Source organism: Nomascus leucogenys, chromosome 3, assembly GCF_006542625.1.
Source record: "Nomascus leucogenys isolate Asia chromosome 3, Asia_NLE_v1, whole genome shotgun sequence".
NCBI lineage: Eukaryota > Metazoa > Chordata > Mammalia > Primates > Hylobatidae > Nomascus > Nomascus leucogenys.
This window is the reverse complement of record NC_044383.1, coordinates 123,008,637-123,021,439: the sequence shown is the minus strand read 5'-3', so window position 1 is coordinate 123,021,439 and position 12,803 is coordinate 123,008,637. Positions and strand designations below refer to the sequence as shown.

General features: G+C 39.8%; 1 protein-coding gene across 1 annotated transcript in view; it reads right to left on the bottom strand.

Annotated features, from left to right (window-relative positions):
• PEX7 (peroxisomal biogenesis factor 7) overlaps positions 1–12,803 on the bottom strand; it is a 90,337-nt gene that overhangs the window by 69,123 nt on the left and 8,411 nt on the right. The window lies entirely within an intron of this gene.

Below are 12,803 nucleotides of genomic sequence, written 5' to 3'. Positions count from 1 at the left end.
GTTGATCTTGTCCATTTCTCCAGACTTATTCCTTACAGATAAGACTCCATTCTGCTTTCACAGAATTCTACAGTATACTTCCAAACCTTCTTCACTAAAACAAATTATACATATTTTAAAACCTACCAACAAATCACTGTTTGCAGCCCCACAAAGAAATGTCAAAGCAGATTAGAAAGTTAGTCATCTAAAAAAGCTTGCTGGGTCAATGTTTATTGGAAAGCATTAAAATTCAATTAATATCCCTATCTGGCCTTTCTTAGAAAAAGCTTGCAGAAACCAGGTGATCCTTCCAGATCTCTTGGTAAACAGTTTTAGTTATCCAATGCTGCTATTCTAAAGTATATGCTTCACTGCTCTCAGTAAACCATTTCAAATGAAACATTTGAAAACTTTTGGAAATGTTTTCATTCTTTCATTTTATACAACAGATTATACACAAATCACTCCTGTAAACTAAGTTCAACAAAATATGTGCATAATTATACTTTATGAAATTAGTCCTGACAAGGACCTGAGTATATGCCATTGGTATACCACATTGGTGATCAGCCAGCAGGTTACTTTGAATCTTATTACTCTCTCCCACATATATTTAGGAAGTATGAGTATCTGGGCTTAAGCTGCTTATATGTGGGTTACTTTCTCTCTGCTGCCCAGTATTATGTTGAGCCATGTTGGAGGCTGAGGAAAAAAAACATCAGTAATACTGATCCTGTCACTTATAGGTGGAATCTAAAAAAGTCAAACTTAGAGAAACATACGGTAGAATAGTGTTTGCCAGGGGCTGGGGGTGGGGGAAACGGGGATATGTTGGTCAAAGGATACAAACTTTTAGTTATAGGATGAATAATTTCTAGAGATTCAATGTACACCATGGTAACTATTATAAATAATAATGTATTACTGAATACTTGAAATTTGCTGAGAGTAGATCTGAAATGTTCTTATCTCACACACAAGAAAATGGTAACCATTCAAGTGATGGATATGTTAATTAGCTTGACTGTAGGAATCATTACTCAAGATATATTTAGATCAAAACACTAAGCTGTACAACTTAGATTTTTTTTTTTTTCCCCAAAACAGGGTCTTGTGCAGTCGCCCAGGCTGGAGTGCAGTGGCACAATCTCAGCTCACTGCAGCCATGACCTCCTGGGCTCAAGCGGTCCTCCCACACCTCAGCCTCCTAAGTAACTGGAGTCACGCTTGCGTGCCACCACACCCAGCTAATTTTTTTCTTAGTTTTGTAGAGACAGTGTCTCACCATGTTCCCCAGGCTGGTCTCAAACTCCTAGGCTCAAGCAGTCCTACCGCCTCAGCCTCCCAAAGTGCTAGGATTACAGGCATGAGCCACCATGCCCAGCCTACAAATTTTTATTTGCCAATCATAATAAACCTGGAAAAAAGCTTAATAAAATATTAAGCCTCAAAAAAGTAAAATATTGATATTTTGTTCATAATGGGTTTTTTGCATTAATTTTTATTTTTAAAAACATTAATAAATTATCTTGATTATCAAGTTTTTTGGGGCCCCCTTAAGTTGTGTACCTAGAGTGAGTGCCTCACACATCCTACCCTAGTCCTGGCCCTGCCTCTGCCCATATTCACACAAAAGACAGAAGAGTAGTTACAACACTAAAGGAAGCACAATCCAGCAACAGACAGCAGCTATGAAAGGAACAGAAGGGCCAGTGAAAACCGAAGAGCTGCTGTGACCATCTGTTAGTTACGGATAGAAAAAAGGCTGGTTTGGAAGCAATCACTGAATATCTTGAGAGCTAAAGAGTTTGATTTTATCCTCTAAATTTCTCCTACAAAGGACCATATAGTAAACGGTAAGTTTCTTCAAAAAAGGTACATTTCTTCTATAAAGGGCCATATGGTAAATACTTTAGATTTTATAGGCTATTTGGTCACTGTCACAACTACTAAACTCAGCTCTTATAGCACACACCAAGCAGCCATAGTCAATACCGAATGAATGGGCATGGCTTGATTCCAAAAAACTTTATTTGTAAATCTAACTGCAGGCCAGATTTGGTCCTGGCCCACATGACGTAGTTTGCCAACCCCTGCTCTAGGCTGATGTAAACAGTCAAAAACAAAAATAGCAAACCTTTATTGAACACTCTGAGTGTCAGATCCTGTTCATAAGCACTTTATGTATTTTATTTCATTTAATCTTCATTTATATGAAGTAGATACTATGTCAAGGCCCAGAGAGGTTAAGTAACTTGTCCAGAGTCCCAAAGCTAGTAAGGTGCAGATATGAAATCTGAACCTGGGCAGCCTAATTGCAGAGTCCACTCTTAATCGCAATGTGAGGCTATCTGTACAGCATGCTACTTGAGGGCACTGTCGAATCAGAACTTCTTGGCTACCTTAAGCCATGATATCAAGGAACTAAAGCTCTACCCCTGCTGGTATCACCCTTTACTGGAGCTACATTTGAGCCCAGATTGATTCCATTGTGTTTTCATGAATTACCTATACACAGATCTTAAAACCCCTGTCCACTTGTGAATTTCCATTTATCCATCAAGACATGGCCCATTACATCCCTTATGAAATAAGCCTCCCCTGATAAGCCCTTCAATGAGTCATATGCTGCCTTCAACAGCAGCTCACACCTACTTCTAACTCAGCATTTACCATATTTTATTTAGTAAAAAGAATGTTATATAACTCACATACCTGCTAGATTTTGGAGCCTCCTAATGAGCAAAACATCTTGTACATCTATGTTCATCACAGTAAAATAGGCACTCAAACGTTGGTTAAAATAATTTAACCAATTAAATTTTTCTTTACAACCTGAATCACTGCTAGGTAGGTACAGAGAACTACTAAGTAAATACTAGCATCATCAGCTCAGACTCCACTGCCTCCACACACTTACAGTGTGATGCAGCAGGTGAGACCTTATGACTATTCATAAGGTTACAGAGAACAGGGAAAGACCTTGAACAGGGAACAAGATTGCCAGATTCAGGGAAGAGCAAGGTTGAATAGCTGGGAGGGATAAGATCCTAAAGGGCTATGGCTAAGAATTTGTCTATGATTTCTCTTAAGAGGTTACAACCATCAACCGTAAGTTACCACTTAGATTATAACATCCTTCTAACTGCTCTCCCCATCCATTTTTGTTTACCTCCAATCCATTATCCACACTGCATAAAAAGTAATCTTTAGAAAATACAAATTAAATGTCACTCCCCTGTGCAAAGCCTTTCAATGGTTTCACACTATATGTAGCTCCTACAACTTAGCATCTTCGCTCAACATTATGTGAGATTCATCCATGTTGATTCTTATTACTCAAAGGTCAAAATCATGCAAAACTATGCATGACTTAGGGATGCATACATATGTAGTAAAAATAGAAAGAAAAGCAAAAAATACATAAATAGAAAATTCAGGCTAGTGGTTACTCCTGGGAAGAAGGGAGGAAGAAAAAAAAGCAGAGAGAGGAAGGATAAGACTAGAAAGGGTAAGCAGGGGACGCTAATGGTATAAGTAATGTTTCATTTCTTAAGCTAGATGGTGAATATGTGTGTTCAATATATCATTTTTACATCTTACATGTATTTTATAATGTATAAAATATTTCATTGATTTTTAAAATCTGCAATGTCTTTCCACTGATCTTGGCACAATGGCCAAAACGCTGACAGCTCTAAGCACACAGGATCTATCCTTTCTGGTCAAGCATGCTCTTTCCTTTGCCTCTAACACTACTACCCTGGCCTCTCCACTTGAATAATTCATTCCAACTTCCCCTTTAGACCAAAGGATGCCCTCTCTCCCCTTCCCCAGACAAATCCGCCCTTCCCATAACACTGCATACATTCACAGTGCTTACCACATTAGACATTAGACAACCAGAAGCCTGCCTCCCCAGACAGGGCAAGGACCCCAGGAGGGCAAGGGCATGCCTAAGGTGTTTGTCTTCCCAGCTAGCCTGGGAACAGTATCTTGCACACAGTAGAGTTAATAAAAGTTTCTGGAATGAATGAAGGAAAAGAGAAACAAATCTGAATGGAAAGCACATCTTCTATTAGTCTCCTCTTCCATCTCTTCCTTATTCCCAACCTCCCCGTCCACTCCCACTCAAATAGTGGGCATGGCAAATGGTCAAATTAAATATAAAAAGGAAGAGAGATATGCAGTGCCTGACTTTATGCTTTAAGAGCAGGGTCCTCTAGAGGCCTATCTGATGAAATTACTCTTGGCAGTGGTGAAGAAAATTAACGAGGAAAATGGAAAAAGAAAAAAACCCACTGCACAATGTTTTGTGCTGCTTTATGAAATCTGAACCTCATCAAAACCAGTTTGAGAGGACAAATTTTATTACTGAAACCAATTCCCAAAGAGCTCATCTTTAATCTACTGTAAAGCATTGCCCTTTCTAAGTTGGTCTACTTAATTAAAAATTGTCAAATAAAAAACTATGTCCAGAATTTTTATTATTATCTGTATGAATACAAAGGAAAGGGTCACTGACTTTTAATTACCGAGTGATTAGAAAGGGCTATATATTTCTTTTAAGGTGAAACTTAAATTTTCTCTTTTTTTTCTCTTTTGAGACAGGGTCTCACTCTGTTATCCAGGCTGGAGTGCAGTGTCACGAATGAGCACAGCTCACTGCAGCCTCCACCTTCTGGGCTCAATTGATCCTCCTACCTCAGCCCCCCGAGTAGCTGGGACCACAGGTGCACACAACAACACCAGCTAATTTTTTAATTTTTTGTAGAGACAGGGTTTTACCATGTTACCCAGGCTGGTCTCTAAATCCTGGGCTCAGGTAATCCCCCTGCCTAGGCCTTCCAAAGTGCTGGAATTACCTGCATCAGCCACCACACCCAGCCCTGAAACTTAAATTTTCAAATTTTGTTCATTATGGAAATTTTAAAACATGCATAAAAGTAGAGAGAATAGTATAATAAACCCCCAGGCACCCATTACACACCTTCCATAATGATCAACATGTTGCCCATCATGTTTCATCTGTCCCATTATTGACTGAATGACTGACTGCTGGAGTATTTTAACATCAGACCTTTTACTCCTAAATACTTCAGCAGGTAAGGCTGGTTTATCTTTTTTTACATAAGCACAGGCCAATTTCACCCCCAACAAGATTAACAATTGCTACTTAATACCATTTAACACTCAGTCCTTATTCATATTTCCCTGACTGTCCCAAAAATGTTTCTTTTACTGTCGGCTTATTTGAATCAGTACCCAAACAAGACCCACATTTTACACTTAGCTGTTATGTCTCTTAAGTATCCTCTAAGCTAGGACAGTCCTCCTCCCGACACCTTGCTCTTTCTGCCCCACATCCCATAACATTTATTTGTTGAAGAAACCAAGTTATTGGTCTTGTAGAATGTCTTGCCTTCTGGATTATCCCAAATGTTTCCTCATGGTGAAAATTAACTTTTTTCTCTACTCTTCCAATTTCCTTTAAATTAGAAGTTAGGTCTGGAGGCTTAATCAGATTCAGTTCATTTTTTTTTAGCTTCCAATTATATTAGGAGGCATATAATTTCTGGTTGACCCACTTTTAGTGATCCTAAGATTGTTCAGAGAATGTTTCAATCTTAAACTAATGGTTTTAGATCACCCACATGATCCCTGCCTAGTCATTATTTCATTAGGGACTACTAAATAGTGATTTTCTAATTCTGTTATTCCTTCTGCATTTATTAGCTAGAACTCTGTTATAAAGAACTTTTCTTATCAACTATTTTAAAATACCACAATAAAACTCATACAAGAAAGGGAAGGTAAATGCCTTGATTCTTTACTTTTGTTTATCAATTTTCAGAATAATGAGCTGGATGTCCTAATAATCTTCAATGGTGACTACATTTTTCCTAATCACAACTCCATCTCCACATAAGGACTGAAAATACACGTGTGTGTGTGTGTGTGTGTGTGTGTGGTGTTTAAATTCATTGCTTTCATTCTTTTGGTTGTTCCAATAGTCTCATCTTTGGCCAATGAGGGTCCCTTCAAGTTGTACATTCTAAACCTTTGATATGTCTCCAGTGGCCTTTCAGAGCTTTCCTGCTTTCTGACAGAAGAAGATGTCTTGCATTCCTGCCCAGCTCTGGAATAAATGACTTCTCCAAAGACACTATTCCTGTTAGTGGCAAACAGTATTTAGAGGCCATACTCAGGGCACTAAGAATATTCACTACTACTCAGTTGTCACTGCTTCTAAATCTTTACTGTGCAAAAAACTAAGAAATATGTACTTTTTTTAGACAAAAATAAATCACAAGTTTATATGACTATTCCCTATTCAACTTTAAGATCGCTTCTACTTCTTTATTCTCATAACGCTTTTCTCTTACTTTAAAACTTTCAATTTCTTTTTCTTTTTTTTTTTTTTGTTTTTGTTTTTTTTGAGACAGAGTCTCACTCTGTCACCCAGGCTGGAGTGCAGTGGTGCGATCCCGGCGCACTGCAAGCTCCACCTCCCAGGTTCACGCCATTCTCCCGCCTCAGCCTCCTGAGCAGCTAGAATTACAGAGGCTGCCACCACACTCGGCTAATTTTTTTTTATATTTTTAGTAGAGACAGGGTTTCACAGTGTTAGCCAGGATGGTCTCAATCTCCTGACCTTGTGATCCGCCCACCTCAGCCTCCCAAAGTGCTGGGATTATAGGCCTAAGCGCGGCCAAAACTTTCAGTTTCTAATGACATAATTACTGATATGCCTTATCCTGCAATGTACATACAAGTTTCAAAGTAACAATGTTAATTTTTTTGAATGCAGTTTCAAATTTCTTTCCAATTCTTTGTTTGTTTTTGTTTCTTGTGACAAGAGTCTCACTCTGTTGCCCAGGCTGGAGTGCAGTGACATGATTTCACTCACTGCAACCTCTGCCTCCCGGGTTCAAGCCATTCTCCTGCCTCAGCCTCCTAAGTAGCTGAGATTACAGATGTTCACCACCACACCCGGCTAATTTTTGTATTTTTAGTAGAGATGGGGTTTCACCATGTTGGCCAGGCTGGTCTCGAACTCCTGGCCTCAAGTGACCCACTCGCCTTGATCTCCCAAAGCGCTGGGATTACAGGCGTGAACCACTATGCCCAGGCCTAATTATTTTTGTTTATTAGACTGATCTTATTAAGAATGTATAATCACAATGCTGGGTTTTTAAAGTCACTTGAATAATTATTTTCAATACCTAGTTATGGCACCAATTTGATAGATCTTTAGATTCAAGTGCTTTCAATTTTTAGCAATTGCTTTTTCTTTCCAACTTATTAATATATTGGGATTCTTAATTACATAAAACATTTCAATGGTTCCAAGGTCAAAACTATAATACAAGTTATATTTGAAGAAATCTTATTTCCATTCTGGTTCCCTTTCCCCTGCTTTCTACCTTACCCCCCTTTCAAGGTAACCATTTTTATTAGTTTTTGAATAATTTTTCCATTGTTTCTTTTTGAAATGTATATATACTATATATATTTATAATATATAACAGCTATAGTTAAATATATATGCTTCTATTCCTCTCTTTATGTAAAACAAATTTTACATATATTCACATAGCTCTGCCAATAATTTCACTTAATATTAGCTTGCAGCAAAACTAAACATAATTTCTAGTTTCATATAAGTTCTCAAATAAGATTGCATAATTCTCCTACATATGTTTTTTAATGGATTCTACAGAGATGGGGATTTTAATTTCTATCCACAATTCACTCACTAACTCACTTCAGAGACATGCATAGTGTTGACACCTACACTGTGTGTATGAGAGAGACTACAGATACAGTAGCAGTAGTCATGCTTGAAAGTCCTTCTCTATCTGAACATATTCTATTATAGTTTCCATCATTTTCTCTTCTTTAAAAAATTTTAGAAACTTTGAGGTTAGATAATGGGTTGGGAATAATGATTTTGCAAGGTAAATCAAATCGCTCCTTTTATTAAAGATTTTTTAAATCTACATTTTGAATATTGCAATCTCCAAATTATTAGATAACACATGTATCAAGGTCATTAGAACTGAATGCTTACCAAGTCAAGGCAGTGGCTTCCAAACAATGCTGCACATTGAAATCATCTGGGAATCTTTAAATAATACTGATGTCTGGCTCCGGCCCCAGACTCTGTGACCTGGGCATGAAGATATTTTAAAGTTCCTGGCTGGACGCAGTGGCTCACGCCTGCAATCCTAGCACTTTGGGAGGACGAGTCAGGCGATCACAAGGTCAGGAGTTTGAGACCAGCATGGCCAACATGGTGAAATCCTGTCTCTACTGAAAATACAAAAATCAGCCAAGCATGGTGGCACACGCCTATAATCCGAGCTACTCAAGAGGCTGAGGCAGGAGAATCACTTGAACCCAGGAGGCAGAAGTTGCAGTGAGCTGAGAACATGCCACTGTACTCCAGCCTGGGCAAGAGAGGAAGACTTTGTCTCAAAAAAAAAAAAAGGAAAAAAAAAAGATTTTTACAAGCTCCCAAAGTGATGCTAATCTGTTGCAAAGTTTAAGAACCACAGACTTAAGGCTAGGGACAGTGGCTCAAGCCTGTAATCCCAACACTTTGGGAGGCTGAGGCGGGCAGAACACCTCAGGTCAGGAGTTCAAGACCAGCCTGACCAACATGGTGAAACCCCATCTCTACTAAAAATACAAAATTAGTCATGCCTGTTAGCCCAGATACTTGGGAGAGTGAGGCAGGAGAATCACTTGAACCTGGGAGGCAGAGGTTGCAGTGGGCCAAGATCACACCATTGCACTCCAGCCTGGGCAACAAGAGTGAAACTCCATCTCAAAAAAAAAAAAAAAAAAAAAACAAAAAGCTACAGAGTTAAGACAAGCCTTTGCACACCTTTTTTATGTTAAATATTAAAATTCCAAATGCCTGAATTGTAGTCTAGTCCTACCTAACAGCTAATACTTGAAGAAGTAGATTAAGTAGAAAATGGGTAACACTTACCTATCCATGTATGTCCTGTTTTCTGCCCACAGTGCGTGGCCCAAAATCTACACAATCCATCTTTCTCCTGAATTTTCAAAGCATAAAGTCCAACCCCCACCATCCAGGTATTCAAGGCCCATCAGGATATGATCTTTACCCACCTCCATTACACCATCTCCTAGTACACACACTCTATGCTCCAGGCACATCAAAGGACATCTGGTTGTGTGGACATGCCACGCTCCTTCACAAATCTAACTTTTGTAGAGGCTATTCTCCATCAGAAATGTCCTTTTCAGTTGGGTGTGGTGGCTCATGCCTATAATCCCAGGACTTTGGGAGGCCAAGGCAAGTGGATTGCTTGAGCCCAGGTGTTCGAGACCAGCCTGGGCAACATGGAGAAACCCCATCTCTACAAAAAATTCAAAAATTAGCCAGGCATGGTGGCATGTGCCTATAGTCCCAGCTACTCAGGAGGCTGAGGCAGGAGGATTGCTCGAGCTCAGGAGGCCAGAGGATTGCTTGCCTCAGGAGTCAGAGGTTGCAGTGAACTGAGTTTGTGCCACTGCACTCTGCCTGGGCAACAGAGTGAGACTCCATCTCAAGATAAAAACAAAACAAAAAATGTCCCTTTCCCTTAGGGCTGCCTAGCAAACTACTAAAAACTACTAACTGCCCAAGACTCAGGTCAAATAGCACCTCTTCTGTGGCAGTCCCTGGTTCTCCTCTCTGTCTACCTTCTAGATACCTCTTTTCAACATCTATCATGTACTGAATGGTTGTTTTTTTGTTGTTGTTGTTGTTGTTTTAATTTACATGGGACCCTAAATGGTTTGTTTGCATGTCCCAAACTACAACCAGAGAACGGCACGTAAGTCTTATTTATACCTGCATCTTCAATGACTGGCACATGTCTGGCACATAATATGTGCTACAAGTAGAGACAGGTCTGCCTTTTTTAATACAAGTCTAAACTTTAAAATATAAAACAAAGCCAAAAGAAGGTAAATGCTTTTAAAACATGAGAATTGAAAAGTGATGACATATCACATCCTAATGGCAGTAAAATCCAAAAAGGGAGAATTGATTCAAGTGACATCTAATAGAAACTATTTTTCTGTACAATCACAATCTTTACAGGGAAAAGCTTTAAATGGCTATTATAAATTGTAATAAATCTTACTGCAGTAACCTACTCCAAAATGAATGGTTGGGCATGACTAAATATGCAAAAAGAAATATATCAAGTCCAACTATTTCCTCAATTTTTAAAAAAGAAACAGGATGCAAAGAAAAAAATGCCTTCAGTTGATAAATCTGTTGTGTAGTTTTAAACATAAATGCATTTCTGAAGAAAACACACTAGTTTTAAATGCAGGACTGGTTGTCATTCTGCATTAATATTTTTTATTGGCACCTGATATGGATCTCATCTTGAATTGTAACTCCCATGTGTCGAGAGAGGGACCTGGTGGGAGGTGACTGGATCATGGGTGCAGTTTCCCCCATGCTGTTCTAGTGATCGTGAGTTTTCATGTGATCTGATGCTTTTAAAAGTGGCGGTTTCCCTTGCTCTCTCTCTGCTCTCTCTCTCCTGCCACCTTCTGAAGAAGGTGTCTGCTTCCACCATGATTGTAAGTTTCCTAAGGCCTCCCCAGTCATGCAGAACCATGAGTCAATTAAGCCTCTTTCCTTTATAAATTACCCAGCCTCAGGTATTTCTTTATAGCAGAGTGAAAAAGGACTAATATAGAGAATTGGTACCAGGATAGTGAGGTACTGCTATAAAGATAATCTGAAAATGTAAAAGCAACTTTGGAACTGGGTAACAGGCAGAGGCTGGAAGAGTTTGAGGGCTCAGAAGAAGACAGGAAGATGTGGGAAAGTTTGAAACTTCTTAAAGACTTCTTGAATGGTTCTGAACAAAATGCTAATAGTGATATGAACAATGAAATTCAGGCTGAGGTGGTCTCAAATAGAGATGAGGAACTTATTGGGAACTGGAGTAAAGGTCATTCATGCGATGCTTTAGCAAAGAGACTGGGGGCATTTTGCCCCTGCCCTAGAGATCCGTGGAAGTTTGAATTTGAGAGATGATTTAGAGTGTCTGATGAAAGAGATTTCTAAGCACCAAAGCATTCAAGAAGTGACCCGGTTGTTTCTAAAAGTGTATAGTCACATGCATTCATAAAGAGATTATTTGAATTTGGAACTTATATTTAAAAGGGAAGCAGAGCATAAAAGTTTAGAAAATTTGCAGCCTAACCATGAGGTAGAAAAGAAAAACCTATTTCCTGGGGGGAAATTCAAACCTGCTGCAGAAATTTGCATAAGTAACAAGGAGCCAAATATTAATAGCCAAAACAATGGGAAAAACGTATCCAGGGCATGTCAGCGATCTTTGCAGCAGCCCCTCCCATCACAGGCCCAGCGGCCTAGGAGGGAAAAATGGTTCTGTGGGCCTCAGTGGCCCTGCTGCTCTGTGCAGCCTAAAGACATGGTGCCCTGCATCCAGCTGCTCTAGCTCCAGCCATGGCTAAAAGGAGCCAAGGTACAGCTCGAGGCATTGCTTCCGAGGGTGCAAGCCCTAAACCTTGGCAGCTTCCATGTGGTGTTGGGTCTGTGGGTGCACAGGAAACAAGAAGAGTTTAGAAGACAAGAGTTTAACCTCCACCTAGATTTCAGAGGATGTATGGAAACACCTGAATGTCCAGGCAGAAGTCTGCTGCAGGGGAGGAGCCCTCATGGAGAACCTTTGCTAGGGCAGTACAGAAGGAAAATGTGGGGTTGAAGCCCCCACACAGAGTCCCCACTGGGGCACTGCCTACTGGAGCTGTGAGGAGAGAGCCACTGTCCGCCAGGCCCCAGAAAGGTAGATTCACTGACAGCTTGTATTGTACAGCTGGAAAAGCCACAGGCACTCAAGCCAGCCAGTGAAAGCAGCCATGAGGACTGCACCTTTCAGAGCTACAAGGGTAGAGCTGCCCAAGGCCATGGGAGCCTACCCCTTGGATGTGAGATATGGCGTCAAAGGAGATCATTTCAGAGCTTTAAGATTTAGTAACTGCACTGCTGGGTTTCAGACTTGCATGGAGCCTGTGGCCCCTTTGTTTTGGCCAATTTCTCCCATTTGAAACACTTAGCTAATGCCTATAGCCCCATTGTATCTTAGAAGTAACTAACTTGTTTTTGATTTTATAGGCTCATAGGCAAAAGGGACTTGCCTTGTCTCAGATGAGACTTTGGATTTGGACTTTTGGGTTAATGCTGAAATAAATTAAGACTTTGGGGGACTGTTGGAAAGTCATGATTGGTTTTGAAATGTGAAAAAGACATGAGATTTGAGAGGGTCCAGGAGTGGAATGATATGGTTTGGCTTTGTATCCCTACCCAAATCTCATCTTGAATTGTAATCCCCAAGTGTCCAGGGAGGAACCTGGTAGGAAGTGATCAGATCACAGGGGCAGTTTCCCCCATGCTATTCTTGTGATAGTGAGGGAGCTCTCAAAAGATCTGATGGCTTTAAAAGTGGTAGTTTCCCCTGCTTTCTCTGTCTCTCTTTCTCTCTCTCCTGCCGACTTGTGAAGAAGGTTATCTGCTTCCCCTTTACCTTCTGCCTTAATTTTAAGTTTCCTGAGGCCTCCCCAGTCATGTGGAACTGTGAGTCAATTAAACCTCTTTCCTTTATAAATTACCCACTCTCAGGTATTTCTTTATAACAATGTGAAAACAGAATAATACAATACCTATCATTATTGACTTCTCAGCTTGTATCATTATCAAAAAGGAAATAATTGATTCATTTTTTAAAGTAAACAAGATTTTAACTCTTAAAATG